This window comes from Akebia trifoliata, chromosome 16 (assembly GCF_017979445.1).
Source record: "Akebia trifoliata isolate Shusen 1 chromosome 16, ASM1797944v1, whole genome shotgun sequence".
In the NCBI taxonomy this organism is placed as follows: domain Eukaryota; kingdom Viridiplantae; phylum Streptophyta; class Magnoliopsida; order Ranunculales; family Lardizabalaceae; genus Akebia; species Akebia trifoliata.
Window position 1 is genome coordinate 20,108,465 of NC_141390.1, and position 6,355 is coordinate 20,114,819.

Sequence of the window (6,355 nt, forward strand, 5' to 3'; positions counted from 1 at the left end):
AAAATGAGAAAGGATATGAAAATTACCTCAATCATATAATAGTATCAAAACAGGCCTTTCTCTTTTCCATGTCATCGAGTTCATATCTCCACGCGCTTTGGCCTAGTTCGGCCCACACGTGTGGGAGCGTGTTGAGTTTAGCCCTACATCGGACAAAAATTGTATTGTCTCTCTCTTATAAGCTCCTAGGCCTCTCCACTTATTGCCAATTGGTTTTGAGTTGGACTTTGATAAAAGTTTCGGATTATATAACTTATTAGAGAAACTCACATGTTTCCCATGTTAAAAGGACTTATTTCGAGTTGCGAAAAGTGTTATTGTAGTTTGTTCAGTGTGAAAAGTATTTTGTTCTTCAATACGCATTTCAACACTTAATAGTAATCCAATAAAGTCATCAGGAGATATTAGTGTCTTCCCAAGCAGGTCCAACACCATTAAGAATAAGTGCGATGAAGTCATCATCATCAACAGGCTTTCCAGCAAAGGGCAAGATTGTCGGCTATATTGCTCATTTTGTCGACATAGTCATTACTAAACAAATCTCCTTTCTTTGTAGTTTGTAATTGATTCTTTAGTTGCATGATACGTGTTATGGATTGTGAAGCATAACACTTTTCAAGAGATCTCCACACATCTTGAGAACTAGAGAGACGTGTCATAGTAGAAAGAACGTTAAGAGTAAGTGTAGTATTGATCCAACTAAGAAGAAGTTGATCATGTTGGTGCTATGAGAAATAGATTGGATCAACTGTTGGAGATTGATTCCGGTTTTGATCAAGCTTAATCGAAACAAAGTGTGAAATATTTGTGATAGGTGAAGAAGAAGCCATGAGAAAGAAAATAAAAAAAAAAAAAATTCTCTCAAAGTCACCAGAGGTATGGCTCTTATATCATAAAATGATTAAGGTAATTTTCATATCCTTTCTCATTCTCTAAAGAAATTATTATACATGAACAATCCCAATTAGAATCATTGATTTGCAAGAATACCTTTAATCAAGAGAAAGAAAATTAAAAAAAAAAAAAAACTAATTACATATGGTAACACATTACATAATGAAATTGAGGCGTTTAAGGAAACTTTCCAGTTGTTGTGTAGGGAAGCTTGGATTTGCTAGCCATGGCTGAGTCCCTATGTGCTGTCATTGAGTCAATTGATTTGATTACCGGGACAATTGGTTTATCAGTTTGGTGGGTAACAAACTTCAAAAAGTAAGGTTCTTTGGAGTTGCCAAGATTCAATTGGAGTTTTTGTAATGCAACAATTAGATTTGCCGGACCTTTGGTTTCTTTGATTATGCTCTTCTCGGTGATGACGTGTGCATCGCTGATGATAAGATGGCGAAAGAATTGTATTCCCTTATGTGCGCGTTAGGAGTCAAGATTGCCTGGGATAAATCCTTGGTCTCCTATACAGGCGCATTTGAGATGGCTAAGTTATGGTCGACAAAGGGAATGTGGACCTCAGTCCTATTGGAGCTCAGTCTATTCGATCAGTGTTTGTGTCGTCTTCGTTACTTTACTACCTTCCCGGGTTTCGGAGTACCGTCCTGTACGGTGGTCTTAGACCTTTCGCATACTAGGTGCGGGTTATCGGGTGCTATCCCGGTGTACTCGGCCCGGGAGATGGTTTCGTCATGCGGTTATTCAGACGTCGCCAAGCCAATAGGTAGTTTTCCTCTTCATTACTTTATCGTTGGATTACGATGTGGTTTGTCACCAAGCACATTCTTTTGGACATTATCAACTAGAGTATTAAAGGATTGATTATAATATAAAATGTATTTTGACACATCAAATCATGTTCTTACGGGGATTAAGATGAAGATTAGCATTAGGATTATGACAAATATCTTTCTAGAAAGATATTGTTTGATATCTTTCGTAGTTTTACTTCATTTAATCTTTGTTAGGATTGTAGTAATTCATTTGATGATAAATATAATTTTTTCCTTAGCTTGGTACAGGGGCGGATTTGCAGTGGGGGCAATTGCCCTCACAAGAATTTTTAAATTCAAGAGGGAGGTACTAATAATTTTAATATTTTTTTAACATTCTACTGCTTTGCCCCCCACAGAAGTTTTAAAAAATTTTCTATTTGTAATTTGCCCCCACAAATTTTTTTAGCATTCTATTACTTTGCCCCCATAGAAAATTAGAAAATTTTTCTATTTGTAATTTGCCCCCGCGAAAACAAAATCCTGACTCCGCCCGTGGCTTGGTATCAGAGCATCTTTGAATTCTTGATGTCCTCCAGTGGCGCTTGAAACACAAACATTGTCAACCGTTCACACATTAATCATCATTGCCCAAGTCCCACAGCCCAAGCCCATTTTTATAACCAAGTACCCAGTCTAACCCATTTAACAGTTCAAATCCCAAAGCCAGTTGACTCAGTCATCCCCTAACTCGTACTTTTAACCAATTCTATTTGAAAGAAAAAATTTCAATGAAATCTGATCGATTGAGCCAATTTTTATTATTAAACAAAATAAAAAGAAACAAAATACTTGTGGGCTAGTGAAAACCTAAAATACGACCAATTATTGAGCCCACAATAGAGCAATATCATATAAGACCCAAAAGAGGCCGTACATGAGTCTCCCTTTACCACGATGATCATGCCATGATGGCACATACATGAAAAATGATCAAATCACGATGGCACATACATGAGTCTCCCTTTACCAGATTTGATGATGGATTAGGATGTGGCAACCCATCACATGAAGAGGCTATTGATAGGTAACTCATATTAACCAAGCTCAGATTCCGTAACTATTCAGCACGATCAGTTGAGTTTAATTGACATAAATCCAAGAAAAATTCTAAAGAAGGCTGAAGAATATAAAATCTTGAGGTTGAAAGGAAGGAAGCGGGGGGTTGTGTGTGTGTGGAGGGGATTATTTGACAAATCACCTATTAATTCATTCATTCAATCATTTGATCCCTTATTGGATGATTTTTTCCAAATCTTCAAAAAAGATAATAATAATAATAATAATAAGAAGAAGAAGAAGGGAGGTCAAATTTACAAATTCGGAGATAGTAAGTTAGAGGATATATCTATCTAGGACTGCATCTTGAGTGGGTTGGGTAAAGTTAAGAATCAACTAGCCCCCAACCCAAACTTGACAAACACCAACCCATGCTTCTGCCCAACCTGACCTCAGGCATGAAATTCTTAACTGAACCCAACCCAAGTCGGGTTGGTCGGATTACTTCATTCCTTGTTGATATTACATAAGTTAGAAATGATATGGGCTTATATAAATATAAGTGGTATGTAAAAGAATTTAAATTTACAAGTATTTTTCCTAAAATTGTGTTTTAAGTTTACATACATAAAACTATAAGCAAGTTCAAAGTAGGAGAAGATTATGATGATTAACTAAAATAACAAAGTGTTGGGTGTAGTGGCTAAGACCTCCTTCAAAAAGGGATAGGTCTTGAGTTCAGGTCCCCTCGTTGGCCTCTCACATGGATTTATCTTGACTTATCTGACATGTGTGGTTTATGGGGTATTGCACGTACCAGTAAGAGGCCAATTGCTATGCCCCTAGTTGACCCTACAAGTCGAGACACCCCGTCATAAAATAAAAAATTTAAATAATCCTCTTTATTTACTGTTATCTCAATTTCTAGCAAAACAAACCCTAAAAGTTGTAATATGGTGATACCGAATGGCATAAATAAAAGCAATAAAAACAAAGCAATTGTTTATTTAATAAAACTAATTGTAAACACCCCATTTTGCAGGGCCAACCTCAAAAAGGCCCTCCAAAAGTGGGTCTCAAGCCAAAAGTTGACAAAGGGCCTAAAGGCGCAAACAATTCTAATCCAACCTTTTTCGACCTATGGACCCGTAAATAACACTTATAGTTTGCTTTCATGCTTTAAGCACCCCCAAACCTACTGTCCTAATCAACTTGAATCTCAACCCTTTTAATCCCACCGTCACACATTCCAAATCCAATTTCTACCCAAAAATCCTTAATGACAAACTAATCTCCCTACTCGTAATTCAATCTAATTTTTCTAGCCAATATCCAACACAACCCAATCCCTAATTTCAATTCTATTTGCCCAATTAAACTAAGTCCAATTCCAAACCAAAAGGCCCTTCCAAGCCCTAAACCAACCATTAGGCCCAGTCAATCTAGTTGCACGCCATTCCCTAAACTTACTATCCCAATTCAATCCTCTACCCTTTCCCATTTTCAAAACCTAGGTCCAATCACTAAGCCCATCAAAACCAACCTAAAAAACCCAACACATGTTCAATAAAGACGTAAGCTCAATTCCATATCCATAGCTCTTATTGGATTTCAAAGCCCATTGACCCATGTCAAGGTCTCCAACCACTTGCCAGATGTCACCACCACCTTTTTCCTACCAAAATCAATCTCATCTTCACATCTACTATTCATTACACCATATCACATGTCACTACCTAATTCCATAATTTTCTCCAAAAATCACTCCACAAGTCACTTCCATGCTACACCACATCACATCCCCTTAATTAACTCACTTGGACGCTCAAAAGCTACCAATGTATATCAATAATCATACCCTTTGTGCCACTTGTGACCATCTCCTTCTCCCTCCCAAAGCCAAACCACCTAGCCCTCTTACCTTAGCCATCCCTTTAATCAACCACCTCTCTTGGCTTACTCTCAATCAAGGCATGGATTGCAAAATCTAACCAAAAAGATCCATCTACACAATTTACCACTTTAAACACACAACCCCTCTCCCCCTCACATTAACTTCAAATCCTAACTCATTTCTCTCCAAGGCCTCATGTCATTTCCCCAATTTCTTATTTTGGGACCCTTCTAACCTTAAAAGGTGTCTCAAGACTAAAAAAAAAAACAGCCATCTCTCCACCAAATGCCCATGCTTGAACTCTCCCCCTCAAGTCTCAAATTCTCTCCCTCTCTCATATCTCTTAACCTCAAGTCCTTACACTAAAATCCTCTCAACTCTCAATCTTAAATCCATTTAATCTCAAGATTCTCAAATTCTCTTACACCAAAATCAAGATCAAAAGACATCATTTTCTTTTTTGAAAACCAAGAAAGAAGATTAAGAATAGAAGTTAATAAAAATCTAGACGGGGTTAGAATAAAATGATAATCCCCCCTCTGCTTCTTCTATCTCCCTCATCTATTTCTCCTTCTTTTTAATTTTTGTTTAGAAAAATCTTAAGATGTGATGAATACCCTATCCTACATCCAATAGATTGGGTTTCGACTTGGTAGAAAGCATAAAGGCTGAAGTCCTTTTTTTTTTCTAAATTGTTTTCTTTAATCTTACACATTTTGCATACACCACCTCAAAGTATTTTAAATCTAAAGGTCTTTGGACCCCTTTTTCCATAAAAATGGGCCTATAACCATAAAAGTCTATATTTTTCCAATATTATTTGACCTTGAGTCAAGATACATGGATAAGAATCCTTTTTCCAATATTGAAACACCCATGATCTAAGTCCAAATCAATGTCCCTTGCAAGCAAGGGCGAAAAAAATGTTTTCTCAAATTTTTTTTATTTTATTTTATTTTATTTTATAAAAATGACTATGTTTCAAGTTAACCACCTACGTTGGAGAAAGAGGGATGCCTAATACCATACCCACTCTCTAAACAGACCCCATACCTAGACTCTAGGGTATATTGACATTATATCAATTTTTGAAAGTCACTACAATTTCTAAAAATAAATTTTCAAAACAAATTTTCGGGTAGCTATTCACACCCAATCTCTAAAAAAGATTGGTGTGAACTCCAAACCACATACTATCGATATTTCAAACTCAAAAATTGCATAGCTGCTGCTAATCACATATATATAGATAAACAAAAGCATACATACTGAAAGATGAATTGCAAATGTGAAAGAAACCAAGATATCTTCAAATTATGATCATTAATTTTATGTTTGGGTACAAGCAAATTGGGTTGCCTGATATTTATGCCCAAATCCAACCCGATTTGAGTTGGACAATTTTTTTTGCTGCTCAAACCATGGTCACCAATTGAATATGGGTTTAAAACAGCAAGCAAAAACTTCAGAAAAGACGGAAAAAATGGAAAAAAAATAAAAAAAACAAAACAAATGTAACCATGAAGGTATTTTTTGAGCAAAAATGACAAAAATAGGTTATTATAAAAAATGAGACTCTTACACACATAATTATACATTTTATGATAAAAACAAGTGTAACCATCAATGTATTTTTGTTAAAAAATGATATAACATTGAAAAGATTTAAAAACCATAACATCAAGACATTATTAAAAAATCCCCATTAGATAACAATTATGAATTAAATCACAAACAACCATAA